General features: G+C 40.4%; 1 protein-coding gene across 3 annotated transcripts in view; it reads right to left on the bottom strand.

The window, feature by feature from the left end:
* Positions 1-23,760, bottom strand: part of rab27b (RAB27B, member RAS oncogene family) — a 135,705-nt gene that overhangs the window by 41,439 nt on the left and 70,506 nt on the right. The window contains exon 1 of one of the 3 annotated variants that reach the window (XM_062031624.1): positions 23,471-23,760. This exon is cut by the window's right edge and continues 13 nt beyond it. The exons of the other annotated variants lie outside the window; for them this stretch is intronic. The gene's annotated coding sequence lies outside the window, so the exon portion shown is untranslated. The remainder of the gene's footprint in view (positions 1-23,470) is intronic. 3 annotated transcript variants of the gene reach the window in all.

Raw genomic sequence — 23,760 nt, 5'->3', positions numbered from 1 at the left:
TTTTGCACACAATTATAATCCGTAAATAATGTGGCAGAGTAACAATGTTATACTCGTCCATATCAGTAGGTGGCAGCAAGTAACTAATTGCTTTGTAGAAGTCGGGAACACGTCGTGTCATGATCACAATATGCAGACGACAGCTGGAAGCAGTGTGCAGGTAAAAAGGTATTTTACGCTTAAACCAAAAATAAACAAAAGGCGAGTGCCGCTATGAAAAGGCATTGAAGCTTAGGCATGGCTATGCTAAACGAAACTAAAACTGAACTGGCTGCGAAGTAAACAAAACACAAAATGCTGGACGACAGCAAAGACTTACTGTGTGTGGAGCGGAGACGGCATCCACAAAGTACATCTGTACATGACATGACAATCGACAATGTCCCCACAATGAAGGAAAGCGTCCGCACAACTTAAATAGTCTGGATTGCGAAAACAAAGCAATGTGGAGAATAGCGCTCAAGGAAGACATGAAACTGCAACAGGAAAATACCAACAAAACAGGAAAAAACACCAAAATAAGTCACGGTGTGATTTGACAGGTCGTGACAGTACACCTACTTTGAGACAGGAGTTATAGTGATGCATGCTTGGTTATGGTTTAAATTCCTATCCAACAATTGCGAGAACAACTTTTTATTGTCAATGAGTTTCGTTTTTAATTGATTTCTGCTTTTGGTGTGCTCAGGATTTTTTAAATGAAAAAAATGTGCCTTTGCTCAAAAAAGGTTGAAAAACACTTGTGTATGTAGTATGCAAGTATAACTATTTTTAATTGTTGACAAATGTTGTGTTTTAGACTGCAATATTGTTCAAATAAAGACACTTATTATGTATATCTTTTTGTGTACTTAGCTACTGTGCAGCTGCTAGTGCCTAGTAGCCTACAGTATAGCCTACCATGTTTACCTTTCATAAATAACTTCACTAAAATACAAGAAAAGACCAACCTTGTGTGCTTATTGGATCTTTCTGTCGATACCAAAGACTATAAAAATGGGACCCATAATCTCCCTGCTTGGCACTCAGCAACAAAGTGTTGGAGTTGGGGGTTAAATCACCAAAATGATTCCCGGGCGCGGCGCCGCTGCTGCCCACTGCTCCCCAAGGGGATGGGACAAATGCAGAGGACAAATTTCACCACATCTAGTGTGTGTGTGACAATCATTGGTACTTTAATCTTTAATCTTTAATCTTTGCATGTGTCAACATGCTGCAAAACTGCTTGTAATGGAACTTACATCAGAGATTTTAGAGCATTTACCTTGTAAAGCGGACTAATCAATGTCTTCTTTAAATAACTGTTATTCACTGTTGGTGTTAACGGAAACTCCAGTTTGCTTGTTTTTTTAATCGATTATCGCTTTCCGCCGATGATTTGTTTAGTTTATATTTGCCGGTCCGTCTACAGCGCTATCATTTTGCACCACCAAAGCAGATTCCAGCCTGCCCGCAAAATCAAACATCCAATGTATCCATGAAAATATGAAGAAGCTGCCGAAATATGTGCTGTGTTTCAGTTCATTCTGTCTCGTGACTCTACAAACTGGATGATCAAACATTAGACATCAATGTATGTTGCTGTCAACTCTGACCTCTAATCCATCACTCAAAGACTTCCGTGTGCAACATAAAACAATAACAATAACACAGTGTTGGTGCTAGGAATTGGCGGTCAAATTTCTGTCCCCGTTTTTATTGGTCGTCTTCAAAATAATGAACTTTGCGGTACAATGTATTACATTTGGATTCGCCAAAAGTTTTATCAATCACAAATACTGCCTCAGTTTGCACCGCGTCAAAGAAAAATGTTTTCTTTTGATTGATTGATTGAAACTTGTATTAGTAGATTGCACAGTACAGTACATATTCCGTACAACTGACCACTAAATGGTAACACCCAAATAAGTTTTTTAACTTGTTTAATTCGGGGTCCACGTTAATCGATTCATGGTTGTGAAGTTATGCAAAGTTGTCCGACGCAGTAAAGTTGTCCGAGTGCAAAAAGGGCAGAAAACAAACAGACAAAAAAACAACATAAAAAAACTTAGAATAGACGGATAGATCGGAAGTTGATGTAGACTCTAGAGATTTAAGCGTTAAATAAATAATGTATCTATGCCTGGCACACGATTATCATAATTTCATGACCGAAGCAAAAACATTTTTTACACTTTTATACTGAAATAAAGAATTGTGTTGTTCACTCACTGTGGGCTTGGACAATTATTATCGGCGGCGGGGATGCTCGTAATTCAAATTTATGCTCGCAACTTAAAGCGTAACAAAAAGCAAAGAGTACATTGTATATCAAAATACTTGTAAGTTGGGGTATTCGTAAGTTGAGATAATACTGTACTAGGGACGTAACGATAAACAGTATAAAGCTAATACGAGGTAAAAACTCCCCACAGTTAGTATTACAGTTTTAAATAAAAATTATGGTAAAACCGTGCTTGATAACAGTTTGATGAACTCAAAGACAAGGAAAACTGCTCATTTATTGGAGAAGCAAAATAGCGCAAGCTGGCTTAAATACTAACATGAGTACAAGAGACATTACAGGCTGTGGTTTGTTAGCACAGAGCAATTGATACTCGAAGGAACATGTCAACAGGAAGTGATTTTGCGTGACGTTACATAAACCGGACGTGACGCGCCCAACACCAGTTCTGTATCTTTAAATAAACACTAAAACTTTTACAAATTGAAACTGACTAAGATATATTTAAAATATATATGTAGAACATAAGACATTTTAACACTCAAATACAAATAATATGGCTCTTGAGTACCGTATTTTTCAGAGTACCTAAAATCCTTTCATTTTCTCAAAAATCGACAGTGCGCCTTATAACCCAGTGCGCCTTATGTACGGAATAATTTGGGTTGTGCTTACCGACATCGAAGCTCTTTTATTTGGTACATGGTGAAATGATAAGCGTGAACAGTAGATGGCAGTCACACATAAGAGATGTGTGTAGACTGCAATATGACTCAAGTAAACAACAACAAAATTCTATATGTTCCATTGAAAATATAGAACATTACACACAGCGCTCAAAAATCTATCAAATTGTTTTAGTACGACTTTGGTAAGCTATGAAGCTAGATGGATTGTACTGTGCTTCAAAATACGAGTATTATTATGGTGTGTGTATAAGGTAAAACATTATCGGCCGTTTTGTTTCGCAATATTATGCAAAAGCAACTTTTCTTACCTTCTGTTACCTGCTGATCTGTATTTGGGATCTGCATAAAGTCCTGAAAATGTGCGCGCGTACGCCTTTGTAGTCCGTGCCGACACCGTAGTCCATAAACTAGTCTTCTTGTTATGGGACATTCATCCTCCGCTGTTGCCATTTCTAATATAAAGAAGTGTAAAGTTCTTACTTATATCTGTCAGTAAACTCACCATCAAAGTGCTAAAACATACCGGTGTAGTGAGTTTACATTATTCACCCAAGGAACTTTAATTATTAGAGAGTTCCGGTCGGACGGTTTTTCACGGGACACATTTCCGGCGTTGTTGTTGCACTAGTGAGCCACGGATGAGGAGATGCTGAATGTCTGAATGTCATTAAAACAGTTAGCTCCATCTTTTGACACTTCTTCCACTCCCGTCCTTGCACGCTACACCGCTACAACAAAGATGACGGGGAGAAGACGCTGCCGAAGGTGAGCCACGTAAATAAGACAAAACAGCGCATCCTGAAGCGACTGTCAGAAAGCGGCTTGAAGATGATCTGTAAAACATAATCTATGCAACATTTTCACCAAAGAACCACCATTACATGTGCGCCTTATTATAATCCGGTGCGCCTTTTGTATGAAAAAAGACCTGACTAGACCCGCTCATCGGCAGTGCGCCTTATAATACGGTGCGCACTGTAGTCCGGAAAATACGGTACATATGTAGAAGATATAAGACATGTTAACCCTCAAATGCAAATAACATGGCTCTTGAGTAACCAGAACAATATTTATTTTAACTTTTTTTTCTGCCAAGGAAGTATTTATGTGGCTATTTATTGCATTTCATTGTTAAAACAGAACTTGGCTATAAGTGTTTATGAGTATATTTTGAGCACATTCAACAATCGTACTTGCCAACCCTCCCGATTTTTCCGGGAGACTCCCGAATTTCAGTGCCCCTCCCGAAATTCTCCCGAATTTCTCCCGATTTTCACCCGGACAACAATATTGAGGACGTGCCGTGATAGCACTGCCTTTAGCGTCCTCTACAACCTGTCATCACGTCTGCTTTTTCTCCATACAACCAGCGTGCCGGCCCAGTCACATGTTGTATGCGGCTTCTACAGACACACGTCAGTGAATGCAAAGCATACTTGGTCAACAGCCATACAGGTCACACTGAGGGTGGCCGTATAAACAACTTTAACACTGTTACAAATATGCGCCACACTGTGAACCCACACCAAACAAGAATGACAAACACATTTCGGGAGAACATCCGCACCGTAACACAACATAAACACAACAGGCGGCGTGGCGAAGTTGGTAGAGTGGCCGTGCCAGCAATCGGAGGGTTGCTGGTTACTGGGGTTCAATCCCCACCTTCTACCATCCTAGTCACGTCCGTTGTGTCCTTGGGCAAGACACTTCACCCTTGCTCCTGGTGGCTGCTGGTTAGCGCCTTGCATGGCAGCTCCCTCCATCAGTGTGTGAATGTGTGTGTGAATGGGTGAATGTGGAAATACTGTCAAAGTGCTTTGAGTACCTTGAAGGTAGAAAAGCGCTACACAAGTATAACCCATTCATTCATTCATTCAGAACAAATACCCAGAATCCCTTGCAGCCCTAAATCTTCCGGGATGCTACAATATACACCCCCGCCCCAACCCAAACCCCGCCCACCTTAACCCCCCCAACCCCCATCTCCCGAATTCGAAGGTCTCAAGTTTGGCAAGTATGTCAACAATACCGTGATGTTTTTCACACAGCTGGACGACAAGTAGTCATCAAATTAGCAAAAAACAGCATTTGAACACATAAACATCATTTGGGAGATGTTGGTCTTTGTATTTTGGACTTAGTTTTGCCGGTTTTTTTCACACACACGTGTGTTTCAGATCGGAGTACGAGTGTCTCGGAGGCAGGCACAGAGGTGGCCCAAGAAGGGTGCGCGGCTAGAGGGCTGACCCCTGGCTGGCTCCGGTTCCAAGATGATATGTTTGTAAAGTGCAGGGTCCTCGGACAAAGGTTCCTTCTCCTCCCAATGACAGCATTTCAGTCACACAACGTCAATTTCTGTGACTTTCCACATTCAATAATAGATTCTGCTGTTATCAGCCAATTCTGTGATTACATCCACGATAACTCCAAGTCATGGCAAACATTTATTTTGCTGCCATCAGCTGTGCGTTTAGTGCCAATTCGTCATTCTGCTCATATCTATGATTCTGTTTACTTCTATATCACGCTGCAACTGGAAGTGCTGTGGGAAAAAGGTGGACTCCAATGTTTGACAGATTTAGTATACGCTAACAAATCACCATGATCGACCTGAAATGTACCACGATCATGTAATCACCCTGCCCTATTTGCCACCAAAGACTTTTCTAAGTATCTTGGATATTTCGGTCACGGTGATCGTCATTTCTGCAGTTGTGACATCAAACGATCCGCATACTCTGCAGAATATGTGTCAGTGGGATTGAAATAGTGTGGAAAAGGCACTGTTTGCCCCTCCTGAGATACACTATATTGCCAAAAGTATTTGCCTTGACTCACTTATGAACTTGAAGTGCCATCCCATTCCTAACCCATAGGGTTCAATATGATGTCGGTCCACCTTTTGCAGCTATTACAGCTTAAACTCTTCTGGGAAGGCTGTCCAAGGCTGGCTCTCAGACTCCGTTCTAATTCATCCCAAAGGTGTTCTATCGGGTTCAGGTCAGGACTCTGTGCAGGCCAGTCAAGTTCATCCACACCAGACTCTGATCCATGTCTTTATGGACCTTGCTTTGTGCACAGTCATGTTGGAAGAGGAAGGGGCCCGCTCCAAACTGTTCCCACAAGGTTGGGAGCATGGAATTGTCCAATATGTTTTGGTATCCTGAAGCATTCAAAGTTCCTTTCACTGGAACTAAGTGGCTAAGCCCAACTCCTGAAAAACAACCCCACACCATAATTCCTCCTGCACCAAATTTTAGACTCGGCACAATACAATCCGAAATGTACCGTTCTCCTGGCAACCTCCAAACCCAGATTCGTCCATCAGATTGCCAGATGGAAAAGCGTGATTCATCACTGCTAAAAACGCGTCTCCACTGCTCTAGAGTTCAGTGGCGACATGCTTTACACCACTGCATCCGACGCTTTGCGTAGACTTGGTGATGTATGGCTTAGACACAGCTGCTCTGCCATGGAAACCCATTCCATGAAGCTCTCTGCGTACTGTACGTGGGCTAATTGGAAGGTCACATGAAGTTTGGAGGTCTGTAGCAACTGACTGTGCAGAAAGTTGGCGACCTCTTTGTACTATGCACTTCAGCATACGCCGATCCCTCTCTGTCAGTTTATGTGGCCTACCACTTGGTGGCTGAGTTGCTGTTGTTCCCAAACTCTTCCATTTTCTTAAAATAAAGCCGACAATTGACTTTGAAATATTTAGGAGCGAGGACATTTCACGACTGGATTTGTTGCACAGGTGGCATCCTATGACAGTTCCACGCTGGAATTCACTGAGCTCCTGAGTGTGGCCCATTCTTTCACAAATGTTTGTAGAAACAGTCTCCATGCCTAAGTGCTTGATTTTATACAGTGGGCCATACGGGCCAAGGGATTAGGACACCTGATTCTGATCATTTGGATGGGTGGCATCAAGAGGTTTTGCCAGATCCTCTTTCAGGCAGAATTAAAATCATCAACATGGCCTCACAAAACTCCTCCTGAACCAGTTTTTGCAACGGCCAAGACAGGGCCAAGCTTGGCAGGACTTCTTCACTTAGCTTGAGTGTCCACCATCAAGTTTTATGACGGCCACCAAGCACCTTTCAGCCAGAGTTTAAGCAGGTGAGGCACAGAATACGGCTCATTGAAGCTCCATATCCCTGGTCCCCCCGAACAAATGGGTGACCCTACCACACCGTCACTATACACTTGGATTTGACGAGCAACTACTCCCCCAATCTAATCCAACTCATCACCTGACAGTGATCAGTTGACAGCTCGGCCTCTCTCCCCTTGCCCCCCTGATCGCCCAAGACATGCGATAAAGACCTGAGCTGCCTATGTTGCCCAACAAAGACAGAGAGAAGATTGTCTTCCACTCACACTGTTTTTATTCCTTTGTCTCAGTGTCGCGCAAACAAGCATGGTAGCTCACATTTTAACACACGTTTTTACAGGCTTGTTACTTACCCAGCTTCTTCAATCCCTCTTTACTCCCACAGCAGGGGCACGGCTAATACTTGCAGAGAAAGCTACCACAGCTGGATGTGAAAGGTCACCATGGATGACGGCGTTACAGTGAGACAGCACTACACTACAACTCTACAGCTGGCAGAATGGAATTGTTATTATCACGGGTGTAATATGTCTCTGAATGCAATGCACTACTCTACCTCAGCATTAGTTGTGTTATTTAATTTAGAAATGATTACACTCATTATCTATCACTTATAAACATATTGCAATACTTTTAAATTAATACATCTCTGATGGCTAGTATGTTATTACATTGGCAAAGATATAATTGTTTATCCAGCTCCTATACGACATTGCGTTAACAATATCTAATAAGGTGCAAGTGCCTGGTAATATTGTGCATTCAATTTATGTAAGATGTTTTCACACTCATGTAATCATTGATAACTTGCACTCACAGTGCAATCCATTCATTCACCTATCAATCCATGTTCTTCCGCTTATCCGAAGTCGGGTCGCGAGGAAAGTAACCTAAGCAGAGAAGCCCATGCAGACTTCCCTCTCCCCAGCTACTTCGTCCAGATCCCGAGGCATTCCCAGGCCAGCCAGGAGACATAGTCTTCCCAACGTGGCACCCTACCGGTTGGACATGCCCTAAACACCGTCAGGCGTCCGGGTGGCATCCTGACCAGATGCCCGAACAACCTCATCTGGCTCCTCTCGACGTGGAGGAGCAGCGACTTAACTTTACTCCCGGATGACAGAGCTTCTCACCCTATCTGTAAGGGAGAGCCCCGCCACCCGACGGAGGAAACTCATTTCAGCCGCTTGTACCCGTGATCTTGTCCTTTCGGTCATAACCCAAAGCTCATGACCATAGGTGAGGATGGGAACGTAGATCGACCGGTAAATTGAGAACTTTGCCTTCCGGCTCAGCTCCTTCTTTCCCACAACGGATCGATACAGGGTCCGCATTACTGAAGACCGCCTGTCGATCTCACGATCCACTCTTCCCTCGCTGGTGAACAAGACTCCAAGGTACTTGAACTCCTCCACTTGGGGCAAGATCTTTTTCCCCACCCTTTTCCAGGTGAGAACTATGAACTCGGACTTCGAGGTGGTGATTCTCATCCCAGTTTTTTCACACTCGGCTGCGAACCGTTTCAGTGGACTGAGGATCCTGGCCAGATGAAGCCATCAGGACCACATCATCTGCAAAAAGCAGAGACCTAATCCTGACAGCGCCTAGAAATTCTGTCCATAAAAGTTATGAACAGAATCAATATACCTTTTTCTTTCGTGTTGCTGTATTTTTCAATTGTTACTGCTTTATTTTATACCTACAGTGTAACACAGGCTGCACTTTGGACACCCGTTATTATTTATTCTTCTACCCTCCCTGAATGTTGGAATTTAGTTGGCAGATAGGTAAAACAGTCCTGTCAATTAGAGATGAAAAAACTTCCAAATGGATATTGTTTATTGATAGTCTTTACTGTAAAACTAAGCTCACAAAGGACAGTTAATACATTATACAAAAAAAGTACACACACATGTAGGAATTATGTTCCATCAACAATATAGTTTGGTATACACTGGAAAAAAAGCAATGCAACTATAAAGGTTGTATGGTGGCCTCTTTTGCAACTAGCTTAATGCTAACACACAATGGACGACCCCATTGACAGGCTAATGGAAATTAGCATCGCAATTTAGTGTTGCCACCTACCTATCCCCAGGTGCATGTCTCGAGCAACTTTTTCCAGAAACTCCGCCCTTATATTTGCTTTTGTTGCGGTCAATCAAGTTTGCACGGACGTGTGAACCGGTGTGTGGTGAAGTTGCTGGGAAAGAAGCAGTCTTTATTTAATTCAGGCCAGAGGCCATTTAAGGCTGACATTTAATTTTGCAGTTAATCTCCTTACTTCCAATTACGGCTGAGCCATCATGGCCACCTTTGACCCACTCTGTCACTTGTTGAGTTGTACGATAATTTGACGTGCAAAACAACCAATACGACTCTGCTGTGTGCTGTTGTGGAAGATATACATGTCAGGTTTTGTAACTTGAGTCCCAAAGCCAGCATTGAACATTCTGATTTTCAAATAGTTCTTGCTCTGAGGAAAACCTCATCTTGTTGCATTAACCGCAAAAAGTAGGCCTGGGCGATATGGCCTAAAAGTAAAATCTCCAATTTTTTCACCAAAAAATAAACTTTTTTAAAGACTCTTTGAAGCATGCAGTCATTTGTTCCACATCCTTTGCCACAATTCTAAAGCACTGACAACACTTTTCTTTTCTTTGGAACAAACGTCTCGCTTTCATTAGCGTGATCATTAGCCATGTTTTGCTAGGCTTGTGGATCGCTACGGAAGTAAAGAGGTGGGCGAGGGCTACGGAAGCTCATGGGAGCAAAAACGAGAAAAACATAGAATTTACATTTATTAAATCGTCTGCAACAAAAAAACTCGAACAAAAACTCGATAAAATAGATATATTGCCCAGGCCTAGCAAAAATCTAGACACTCATCACATGCGCTTCAAAACATCCATAAGGTCTTGAGTTTCCAATAATTTCTACAACTCTTATTTTTTTGTGATAGAGTGATTGGAGCACATACTTGTTGGTCACAAAAAACATTCATGAAGTTTGGTTCTTTTATGAATTTATTATGGGTCTACTGAAAATGTGACCACAGAAGGTCTTATCTTTGTCCATGTGATGTCAGATGAAACAAAAATGTAGCTGTTTAGCCACAATACCCAGCAATATGTTTGGAGCAGAAAAGGTGAGGCCTTTAATCCCAGGAACACCATACGTACCGTCAAGCATGGTGGTGGTAGTATTATGCTCTGGGCCTGTTTTGCTGCCAATGGAACTGGTGCTTTACAGAGAGTAAATGGGACAATGAAAAAGGAGGATTACCTCCAAATTCTTCACCTAAAAAAAAACCCACCTAAAATCATCAGCCCGGAGGTTGGGTCTTGGGCGCAGTTGGGTGTTCCAACAGAACAATGACCCCAAACACACGTCAAAAGTGGTAAAGGAATGGCTAAATCAGGCTAGAATTTAGGTTTTAAAATGCTCTTCCCAAAGTCCTGACTTAAATGCGTGGACAATGCTGAAGAAACAAGTCAATGTCAAAAAAAACAACAAATTTAGCTGAACTGAACCAATTTTGTCAAGAGGAGTGGTCAAAAAGTCAACTAGAAGCTTGCCAGAAGCTTGTGGATGGCTACCAAAAGCGCCTTAATGCAGTGAAACTTGCCAAAGGACATGTAAGCAAATATTAACATTGCTGTATGTATACTTTTGACCCAGCAGATTTGGTCACATTTTCAGTAGACCCATAATAAATTCATAAAAGAACCAAACTTCATGAATGTTTTTTGTGACCAACAAGTATGTGCTCCAATCACTCTATCACAAATAAATAAGAGTTGTAGAAATTGGAGGTCCACGTTGCGACTAGATAACATATATATATATATATATATATATATATATATATATATATATATATATATATACGTTGCGACTAGATAACATATATATATATATATATATATATATATATATATATATATATATATATATATATATATATATATATATATATATGTTATCTAGTCGCAACGTATATATATATATATATATATATATATATATATATATATATATATATATATATATATATATGTTATCTAGTCGCAACGTATATATATATATATATATATATATATATATATATATATATATATATATATATATATATATATATATATATATATATATATATATATATATATATATATATATATATATATATGTTATCTAGTCGCAACGTGGACCTCCAGTCAAAGAGTTTGGACACCCTGTCACGAATTGGTTTGCGGCTTGCTGCGCGGTTGTTCTCCCAAGATGCAGAATGGACGGCTCCGGACGACAGCATGAAGGTAGGGTTTGATTTATTCTTCAAAAGTTAAAACAGCACCAAAAAACGGAAAACTAATCGAAGGAAAACATGTGCCGATCGCACTTGAAGCTAACACTTAGCATAGGCTCAAAACAAGGAGTACTCACGTAACAGGAGCATGCAGCAAACAATGAAGCCACACCGAGTGACTGGAAAAGACAGGCTTAAATAGAAGTCTCTGATTAACGACTGGTGTGATCCAAACAAAAAATGACAGGTGAAACTAATGACTCACCATAGGGACAAAAACAAACAAGGAAGCGCAGACGGAACTAAAGAAGTCCAAAACTAACAGAACTTAACTAAACAAAACATGATCTAGACCACAGATCATGACACACCCCTGCTATAATATTTCTCACCTTCTTTATCAAAGGGCTTGCACTCACAACTTTCTTTGGCCCCATGGTGGGTTATTTTGCAGTAGTACTCAATTGAATAAAAACAGTAACTGAGTAACTTTATTTGTGATCTTCCTTCCGTGAAACGAAGGACTAGTTTTCTTACATGCAATGTTGCAGGAAAAATTATCCAAAATTTGTGGCAAGATTTTGCTAAAAAGATTAAGCAGCAAATCCTATGAAAAGTGGAGCTGACGAAAATTTGAGGTACCACAGTAATACATTGACAAAAGTGTGTGCATCCATCTATTAAATTCCTTGTCATTGAGAAGGTGTAGAATAGGGCTGAACAATTAATTGCATTTACAATTTAATCACGGGGTGATGAAATACGGTTCACTAACGCAAAGGCTGCGGTTTGACTGATCGAGTGACGAGCAAGCAAGGGAGCTAAGCAGGCGGGCAGAGAAGTTTGTTGTTGTGTGGTCAAATAGCTGAGTTGAGCAATCAAATTATGAAAGGAAGAAATAAATATGGTGTCACCGTTCAGGTTTCCATCGACCCAGCATTGAAGGCGACCATAAACAGCAGTGGGAGTCACTTTAATAACATCCAGCTACGGAAAGGTCAAGGCAAACACACGTCCAGTCTTTCCAGACTGCAAGTCAAAGTATTTAGTACGTTTATAATTGCATTATGTATAGGAAATAACTATTTATTAGAGATGTCCGATAATATCGGACTGCCGATATTATCGGCTGATAAATGCTTTAAAATGTAATATCGGAAATGATCGGTATCGGTTTCAAAATGATCGGTATCGGTTTCAAAAAGTAAAATGTATGACTTTTTAAAACGCCGCTGTGTACACGGACGTAGGGAGAAGTACAGAGCGCCAATAAACCTTAAAAGGCAATGCCTTTGCGTGCCGGCCCAGTCACATAATATCTACGGCTTTTCACACACGCAAGCGAATGCAAGGCATACTTGGTCAACAGCCATACAGGTCACACTGAGGGTGGACGTATAAACAACTTTAACACTGTTACAAATATGCGCCACACTGTGAACCCACACCAAACAAGAATGACAAACACATTTCGGGAGAACATCCGCACCGTAACACAACATAAACACAACAGAACAAATACCCAGAACCCCTTGCAGCACTAACTCTTCCGAGACACTACAATATACACCCCCCGCTACCCTCTAACCCCCCACTTCAAGAGGGGGAGAGCATGTCCCAAATTCCAAGCTGCTGTTTTGAGGCATGTTAAAAAAAAAAATGCACTTTGTGACTTCAATAATAAATATGGCAGTGCCATGTTGGCATTTTTTTCCATAACTTGAGTTGATTTATTTTGGAAAACCTTGTTACATTGTTTAATGCATCCAGCGGGGCATCACAACAAAATTAGGCATAATAATGTGTTCATTCCACCACCATCGGTTGATATGAGAATCGGTAATTAAGAGTAGGACAATATCGGAATATCGGCAAAAAAGCCATTATCGGACATCTCTACTATTCATGTATAATACCGAATGCAGCTGAGATAGGCTACAGCACCCCTGCGACCCCAAAAGGGACAAGCGGTAGAAAATGGATGGATGGATGGACATTTAATATTGTTTATCTTAATACGGATAGATGTATTGCTTGTGTTAGTTGAAAAATACACAAGGATAAAATAAAATAATCCCATATAAAATTGCAATTGTAATATTAAGGATTTGTTTTCTTTTCCCCATAAATCGTTTTGCTGTAGCGTAGAGACAGTGAGTAGCTGTGTTTTAGGTTGTGGATGTTTATCTTCTTCCACTTTACACTTGCTTTAGAATATTACAACTCATTTACTTTTTTACCCTCCTCTCAGCAAGTCTGGGAAGAAGAAATGCGATACCTTTTGAGGAAGTTGAATAAAAGCCACACCGGAATTTCCCAGCAATGGAAGCAAAAGGACTTTTCGAACATCACCGGGCTTTACACAAACACAATATGCTGCAAACATCTGTACTCAAGCGGTCAAACCAGTTTTAAGACATTCTTGTATTTCTTTCCTGCATAAAGTGGTGACTTTGCGACTGACACACTGAACCAGACTTCAAAGAAACTCGGTCACGGGAATATGTTGGCATGTCACACTTAACATTGTTCCCTTAAAACTACTAACTGTATTATTACCCATCCATCTATTTCAGGCCTGGGCAATTATTTTGACTCAGGGGGCCAAATTTAGAGAAAAAAATGTGTCTGGCGGCCGGTATATCTATCTCATAATGTCTGATTGAAAGCTAACAACGTTATGACAGACCGCCTTAAAAACGGATTGGAATCTTACATTTTTTTACTGAATGAAACACCCAGAATGTACATGAAAATAAAGAATGTGGGATTTACAATATTACCTTTGAACGATAAAACACTGAATATTGACAACATATGAATGTCACACACCCTCTCGATCGACATATTTTACAATCAAGCGAAACGCAACAAAAATGCAACAAACACAGCCAAATATGAACGTGAAGGGTAAAAAAAAAAAAAGCCACCTACAATCTGATACATCTGATATATCACTAAGCTTTAGAACTTTGTTGTAAAAATCTCCTTCCGCCTCTATCCTGGACACCCGCATTTTCAGGCTCGCTCTGGAAACACTCTGTGGAAACGCTCCCCACCCACACTGCTTGGTGCCTCGTCTGAGCTGCTGTGACTTAGATTACCATAGTAACTAGTATATCATGTTGGCATGTCACACTTAACACTGTTCCCTTAAAACTACTAACATATCACCCATCCATCTATCTCAGCCCTGGGCAATTATTTTGACTCGGGGGGCCAAATTTAGAGAAAAAAATGTGTCTGGGGCAGGTATATCTATCTCATAATGTCCGATTGAAGCTAAAAACGTTATGACAGACCACCTTAAAAAACGGAATGGAATTTTACATTTTTTGACTGAATGAAACACCCAGAATGTACATGAAAATAAAGAATGTGGGATTTACAATATTATCTATGAACGATAAAACACTGAATATTGACAACATATGAACGTCACACCCCCTCTCGATCGACATATTTTACAATCAAGCGAAACGTAACAAAAATGCAACAAATACAGCGAAATATGAACGCGAAGGGTAAAAAAAACCCACCTACAATCTGATACATCTGATATATCACTAAGCTTTAGAACTTTGTTGTAAAAATCTCCTTCCGCATCTGTCCCTGACACCCGCATTTTCAGGCTCGCTCTGGAAACACTCTGTGGAAACGCTCCCCACCCACACTGCTTGGTGCCTCGTCTGAGCTGCTGTGACTTAGATTACCATAGTAACTAGTATATCATGTTGGCATGTCACACTTAACACTGTTCCCTTAAAACTACTAACATATCACCCATCCATCTATCTCAGCCCTGGGCAATTATTTTGACTCGGGGGGCCAAATTTAGAGAAAAAAATGTGTCTGGGGCAGGTATATCTATCTCATAATGTCCGATTGAAGCTAAAAACGTTATGACAGACCACCTTAAAAAACGGAATGGAATTTTACATTTTTTGACTGAATGAAACACCCAGAATGTACATGAAAATAAAGAATGTGGGATTTACAATATTATCTATGAACGATAAAACACTGAATATTGACAACATATGAACGTCACACCCCCTCTCGATCGACATATTTTACAATCAAGCGAAACGTAACAAAAATGCAACAAATACAGCGAAATATGAACGCGAAGGGTAAAAAAAACCCACCTACAATCTGATACATCTGATATATCACTAAGCTTTAGAACTTTGTTGTAAAAATCTCCTTCCGCATCTGTCCCTGACACCCGCATTTTCAGGCTTGCTCTGGAAACACTCTGTGGAAACGCTCCCCACCCACACTGCTTGGTGCCTCGTCTGACTTAGATTACCATAGTAACTAGTATATCATGTTGGCATGTCACACTTAGCACTTTTCCCTTAAAACTATTAACTGTATTATTACCCATCCATCTATTTCAGGCCTGGGCAATTATTTTGACTCGGGGGGGCCAAATTTAGAGAAAAAAATGTGTCTGGGGCCGGTATATCTATCTCATAATGTCTGATTGAAGCTAAAAACGTTATTACAGACCGCCTTAAGAAACGGAAGGGAATTTAAAAAATGTTTTACTGAATGAGACACCCAGAATGTACATGAAAATAAATAATGTGGGATTTATATTATTAACTATGAACGATAAAACACTGAATATTGACAACATATGAACGTCACACCCCCTCTCGATCGACATATTTTACAATCAAGCGAAACGTAACAAAAATGCAACAAATACAGCGAAATATGAACGCGAAGGGTAAAAAAAAAAAACACCTACAATCTGATACATCTGATGTATCACTAAGCTTTAGAACTTTGTTGCAAAAATGTCCTTCAGGGTCTGTTCCTGACACCCGCATTTTCAGGCTCGCTCTGGAAACACTCTGTGGAAACGCTCCCCACCCACACTGCTTGGTGCCTCGTCTGACTTAGATTACCATAGTAACTAGTATATCATGTTGGCATGTCACACTTAGTAGCACTTTTCCCTTAAAACTATTAACTGTATTATTACCCATCCATCTATTTCAGGCCTGGGCAATTATTTTGACTCGGGGGGACCAAATTTAGAGAAAAAAATGTGTCTGGGGCCGGTATATCTATCTCATAATGTCTGATTGAAGCTAAAAACGTTATGACAGACCACCTTAAAAAACGGAATGAAATTTAACATTTTTTTACTGAATGAGACACCCCAAATGTACATGAAAATAAAGAATGTGGGATTTACAATATTAACTATGAAGGATAAAACACTGAATATTGACAACATATGAATGTCACACACCCTCCCGATCGACATATTTTACAATCAAGCGAAACGCAACAAAAATGCAACCAACTCAGCCAAATATGAACGTGAAGGGTAAAAAAAAAAAGCCACCTACAATCTGATATATCTGATATATCACTAAGCTTTAGAACTTTGTTGTAAAAATCTCCTTTTGCCTCTATCCCTGACACCCGCATTTTCAGGCTCGCTCTGGAAACACTCTGTGGAAACGCTCCCCACCCACACTGCTTGGTGCCTCGTCTGAGCTGCTGTGACTTAGATTACCGTAGTAACTAGTATATCATGTTGGCATGTCACACTTAACACTGTTCCCTTAAAACTACTAACTGTATTATTACCCATCCATCTATTTCCGGTCTGGGCAATTATTTTGACTCGGGGGGGCCAAATTTAGAGAAAAAAATGTGTCTGGGGGCAGGTATATTTATCTGATAATGTCTGATTGAAAGCTAAAAACGTTATGACAGACCGCCTTAAAAAACGGAATGGAATTTTAAATTTTTTGACTGAATGAGACACCCAGAATGTACATGAAAATAAAGAATGTGGGATTTACAATATTAACTATGAGCGATAAAACACTGAATATTGACAACATGTGAACGTCACACCCCCTCTTCATCTACATATTTTACAATAAAGCGAAACGTAACAAAAATGCAACAAACACAGCGAAATATGAATGCAAAGGGTTAAAAAAAAACCACCTACAATATGATATATCTGATATATCACTAAGCTTTAGAACTTTGTTGTAAAAATCTCCTTCCGCGTCTGTCCCTGACACCCGCATTTTCAGGCTCGCTCTGGAAACACTCTGTGGAAACGCTCCCCACCCACACTGCTTGGTGCCTCGTCTGAGCTGCTGTGACTTAGATTACCATAGTAACTAGTATATCATGTTGGCATGTCACACTTACAACTGTTCCCTTAAAACTACTAACTGTATTATTACCCATCCATCTATCTCAGCCCTGGGCAATTATTTTGACTCGGGGGGCCAAATTTAGAGAAAAAAATGTGTCTGGGGGCCGGCATATCTATCTCATAATGTCTGATTGAAAGCTAACAACGTTATGACAGACCACCTTAAAAAACCGAATTGAATTTTAAATTTTTTTACTGAATGAGACAACCAGAATGGACATGAAAATAAAGAATGTGGGATTGACAATATTAACTATGAAGGATAAAACACTGAATATTGACAACATATGAACGTCACACACCCTCGAGATATTTTACAATCAAGCGAAGCGCAACAAAAATGCAACAAACATAGTGAAATATGAACGCGAAGGGTAAAATAAACCCCACCTACAATCTGATATATCTGATATATCACTAAGCTTTAGAACTTTGTTGTAAAAATCTCCTTCCGCGTCTGTCCCTGACACCCGCATTTTCAGGCTCGCTCTGGAAACACTCTGTGGAAACACTCTCCACCCACACTGCTTGGTGCCTCATCTGAGCTGCTGTGACTTAGAGTACCATAGTAACTAGTATATCATGCAAAAGCGCAGATTCCAACCATTGAAAAACTTTGTATAGTTCAAGACTTAAGGTAATTTGAAAACATCAACTGCACATCATAATGGCAGCTACAGTTTCGATCTTAAAGGCCTACTGAAATGAATTTTTTTTATTTAAACGGGGATAGCAGATCTATTCTATGTGTCATACTTGATCATTTCGCGATATTGCCATATTTTTGCTGAAAGGATTTAGTATAGAACAACGACGATAAAGATTGCAACTTTTGGTATCTGATAAAAAAAAGGCTTGCACCTACCGGAAGTAGCGTGACGTAGTCAGTTGAACATATACGCAAAGTTCCCTATTGTTTACAATGATGGCCGCATGAAGTGAGAGAGATTCGGACCGAGAAAGCGACAATTTCCCCATTAATTTGAGCGAGGATGAAAGATTTGTGGATGAGTAAAGTGCAAGTGAAGGACTAGTGGGGAGTTGAAGCTATTCAGATAGGGAAGATGCTGTGAGAGCCGAGGGTGACCTGATATTCAGCTGGGAATGACTACAACAGTAAATAAACACAAGACATATATATACTCTATTAGCCACAACACAACCAGGCTTATATTTAATATGCCACAAATTAATCCTGCATAAAAACACCTGCGTGTTTGTTATGCTAGCTCCTAGCTCCTCTGCTAGCTCCTAGCTCCATAGAACACGCCAATACAATTCAAACACCTGATCAACACACACAATCACTCAGCCCAAAAGACAGTTTACCTAACCCAAGGTTCATAAAGCTTATATATTTTTAAAAAGTTACGTACGTGACGCGCACATACGGTCAAGTTATCGAATGTTTAGCAGCCAAGGCTGCATACTCACGGTACCTGATATTCAGCTGGGAATGACTACAACAGTAAATAAACACAAGACATATATATACTCTATTAGCCACAACACAACCAGGCTTATATTTAATATGCCACAAATTAATCCTGCATAATAACACCTGCGTGTTTGTTATGCTAGCTCCTAGCTCCTCTGCTAGCTCCTAGCTCCATAGAACACGCCAATACAATTCAAACACCTGATCAACACACACAATCACTCAGCCCAAAAGACCGTTCACCTAACCCAAGGTTCATAAAGCTTATATATTTTTAAAAAGTTACGTACGTGACGCGCACGTACGGTACGGTACGTGTTATGCTAGCTCCTAGGTCCTCTGCTAGCTCCTAGCTCCATAGAACACGCCAATACAATTCAAACACATGATCAACACACACAATCACTCAGCCCAAAAGACCGTTCACCTAACCCAAGGTTCATAAAGCTTATATATTTTAAAAAAGTTACGTACATACGCAAAAAAAAGCCAAAGCTGCATACTCACAGTAGCACGTCTGCGTCTTTGTCATCCAAATCAAAGTAATCCTGGTAAGAGTCTGTGTTGTCCCAGTTCTCTACAGGCGTCTGTGTATCCAAATCAAAAGTCCTCCTGGTTAGAGTCTCTGTTATCCGAGTTCTTCCATCTTGACTGCATCTTTCGGGAATGTAAACAAAGAAGCGCCGGCTGTGTACTGTTGTGGCTGACTACGTTCGAAAAATACGTCCATTTCGCACCGACAACTTTCTTCTTTGCTTGCTTGGCTTCCTTCTCCATAATGCAATGAACATGATTGAAACAGATTCACGAACACAGATGTCCAGAATACTGTGGAATTATGAAATGAAAACAGAGCTTTTTCGTATCGGCTTCAATGTGGAAGGCATACCCGTGTTCGCCGGGCTACGTCACGCGCATACGTCATCCGCAGAGGCGTTTCGAACCGGAAGTTTAGCGGCAAATTTAAAATGTCACTTTATAAGTTAACCCGGCCGTATTGGCATGTGTTATAATGTTAAGATTTCATCATTGATATATAAACTATCAGACTGCGTGGTCGGTAGTAGTGGGTTTCAGTAGGCCTTTAAAGATCTAAAACAATTATTTGTGAATATCCGGCGGGCCAGATTGAAAAGCTTAACGGAGCCCCCCCGGGCCTTAATTTGCCCAGGTCTGCCCTGGACATATAAAGATACAACTACTGTATTAGCATTTAGGCTCAATCCAAATTCTCCCTTTTCCCCCCTTCTTTCTAACTCTCCCCCTTGGCTTTAGAATATGGTGCCATGGTGTTGAAAATGCAACCCCAGGTATTCGGACATCTCTCCAAGTAGCTAGAGTTTTGTCATCAACCCTCGCCATTTGCCGGCAGCGACATAAAGCAGATACGACAAATGTTGGTTTACTTTCAAGATGCTGTCGCACGGGATGTTTGGCTTTGTTTGGGATCTTTTTATTTTCTTCCAGACATTTTTGTTGTCGTTACTGAAGCGGATTGACGCAAATCCCCTTAAAAAAATGTATTGTTTGGCTGCTGAATTTATGAACATATTATACATTTTAAGAATCCTGGAGGGACAGACAAACAGGTGCAAAGCACAGACCACAACCAGTCAGCATATCTAAAACGTTCTTGTTTTGTGACAGATGACACAAATATTTTGAATGAACTTAGTGGCAGACTAATGACTAAAAGTCAATCTATCTATTTTCTATAACACCCGTTTCATGTGTGTCACAGTTGAGCTAGAACCTAGCTTCACTGACTTTGGGCGAGAGGCGGTGTGTATGCATGGTCAATCACAGACCATGCATACATAACCATTCACGACCACATTCACGCCTACGGACAATTAGGAGTTTAACATCTATGTTTTAGGAATTTGGGAGGAAATCAGAGTAACCACGAAAGGGCACTCACCGGTAGAACATACATGTAGATGCTCCAATGGATATTTCAACACCAAAGTGTTGTCAGTCAAGCTAACCATGAATTTTACCATGAATTGATTAACGTGGACCCCGACTTAAACAAGTTGAAAAACTTCTTTGGGTGTTACCATTTAGTGGTCAATTGTACGGAATATGTACTGTGCAATCTACTAATACAAGTCTCAATCAATCAATCAATCAACTGCCATAAGGCCACCTAGCCAGATGACCATATTTTTTATAATTGCAAAGCCTACACAAATTATCACACAGCATCTGTATCAAACATTTTACCTCAAAAATTATTATTAAGTGACAATATGGCCATTTGTCACAGATTGACGGATGCACTTATGTTGGCATATTATGTATATGCACCTCTTTGCTCTACAGAGACTGTTTGCCTGCAGCCTCACTCAGTCGTTCCTTCTCGTTTCATGCCGTCCCGACTGCTCTGATGTCTATAAAATAAATACTTCTATGTCTATGCGTCCACGAAATTTTCCACGGATACTGAACTAAAATAATGTCATGTCTGTGTTGATCATGTGTTTGTTTGGCCATGTTTTGCTTGGTTTTTGGACACTTTTTAGTTCTTGTTTTCACTCCCTTGCTTTGTCACCATAGTAACCATTAGTTTCACCTGGTTCACATCCTCATGTCACGCACCTGTCTCACGTTTTCACATTTTGAGTCACGCACCTGCTGTCACTAATCATGTCACTATTTAAGCTCCCAGTTGCCAGGCTGTCTTCCTGGCAACATCACCTTCTCTTCACTTGATAACTTTTACCCATGCTTCCATAGTCCATGCTGATCTTTCCATGCCAAGTAAGCTTTTTGTTTATTAATGCCCCAGTTAGTGTTTTGGTTTCATTGTTCATAGTTTCTGCCTTTGTGCAAGTTTTGTGTTTATAGCCAAGTTTTGTACTTCCGCCTTTGTGCGCGCCTTTTGTTTTCATAGTCAAGTTTTTACCTCCGCTGTGAGCGCTTTTTGTTTATACCTTTTTTGAGCTATTTTGAGTTTAAATATTAAACATGTCCTCACCGGCACGCCATGTCCGGTCCAATTCATTTGCACCACGGGAGAACAAACCACGCCAGAGACCAAGTCGTGACGAATAAAGCCAATAATGCCATTTTTTGTGGTCCCCTTAATTTAGAAAAGTACCAAAAAGTACCAAAATGTATAGAAAAGTATCGAAATAATTTTGGTACCGGCACCAAAAAATTGCTATCGGGACAACACTAATATATACATATATACACACACCCACATACACAAATACAGTTAAGTATGAAAAAAAATAAAACCAAGGATACGAATATATGTATACAAACATACACATACATACACTACCGTTCAAAAGTTTGGGGTCACATTGAAATGTCCTTATTTTTGAAGGAAAAGCACTGTACTTTTCAATGAAGATAACTTTAAACTAGTCTTAACTTTAAAGAAATACACTCTATACATTGCTAATGTGGTAAATGACTATTCTAGCTGCAAATGTCTGGTTTTTGGTGCAATATCTACATAGGTGCATAGAGGCCCATTTCCAGCAACTATCACTCCAGCGTTCTAATGGTACAATGTGTTTGCTCATTGGCTCAGAAGGCTAATTGATGATTAGAAAACCCTTGTGCAATCATGTTCACACATCTGAAAACAGCTTAGCTCGTTACAGAAGCTACAAAACTGACCTTCCTTTGAGCGGATTGAGTTTCTGGAGCATCACATTTGTGGGGTCAATTAAACGCTCACAATGGCCAGAAAAAGAGAACTTTCATCTGAAACTCGACAGTCTATTCTTGTTCTTAGAAAGGAAGGCTATTCCACAAAATTGTTTGGGTGACCCTAAACTTTTGAACGGTAGTGTACATACATACATACATACATAAAACCTACCCCCCAACAAGAGAACCAAAAATAAAACCAAAAAAACCCTACTAAAATAATAATACAATTAAATTAGTGTGCGCCGCTACTATACATTGGAACGTAAACTGAGAATTTTGAGTTGATCAATGGGGTGATCATACACATTTCTAATGCTACTTATTTGAAATAGTAAAATAATTCATCTAAATTTAACACCACTACTGTATTTTTTTTAATTTAACACCTAATACCGAGGTTACAGCATATGCAACAAGTTAGTCCAAAGCATCCATCTGCTCAACCGTGTGCCATCTTCACACCGATACAGAATACTTCTGCAAAGCAGCTTCTGATGCACAAGAAGTTTCTGAGAACACCACAATATACACAGTATTTCGTTAAAAAAAGTCACGTCCTGCACATCATCTCCTGATCACGAGACAACGCCGGAGGGAACATTTACTGCCGGCGCACTGCTTATAAGCCACATTACCAAAAGGCTAAAAGCACATCAGCAGTTTTCACAGAAAAGAGTGTGACGGCTGCACACGAAACCCACTCATAATCACATTTCCCTGCACAAACAATCAAGTTGTGTCTTATGTCTTTGCTGCTACTGATGTACAACCACCCCTTCTACATGCAAACATCTCCCAAGACCCTCAGGCTTGACTTACTGCTCAGTGGCTCCTCAGCTGATTCGACAGTGTTAGGTCCTGGGGGAGGAAAAGGAGTCGTCCGGGAGCAGCTGACCATCAGCCTTGCATCTACGCACACCCGGCTGCTGACTGACTACCATTCAGCTGAAGCCTGAGACAAGGATGAAGAAGCCACGCCCCCTTAACCAGCACCACCATCTAGTTATCTGACCAGCTGACTTGCTTGCTGGCTGCAGGGATGGACGGACAATTCTGTTAAGGCTATTGTTGCTGACTAAATAACTAATATAGTTGACAAATCTACCTGG

Source organism: Entelurus aequoreus, linkage group LG21 (assembly GCF_033978785.1).
Source record: "Entelurus aequoreus isolate RoL-2023_Sb linkage group LG21, RoL_Eaeq_v1.1, whole genome shotgun sequence".
Classification (NCBI taxonomy): Eukaryota; Metazoa; Chordata; class Actinopteri; order Syngnathiformes; family Syngnathidae; genus Entelurus; species Entelurus aequoreus.
This window is presented reverse-complemented; position numbering and strand designations above follow the sequence as displayed.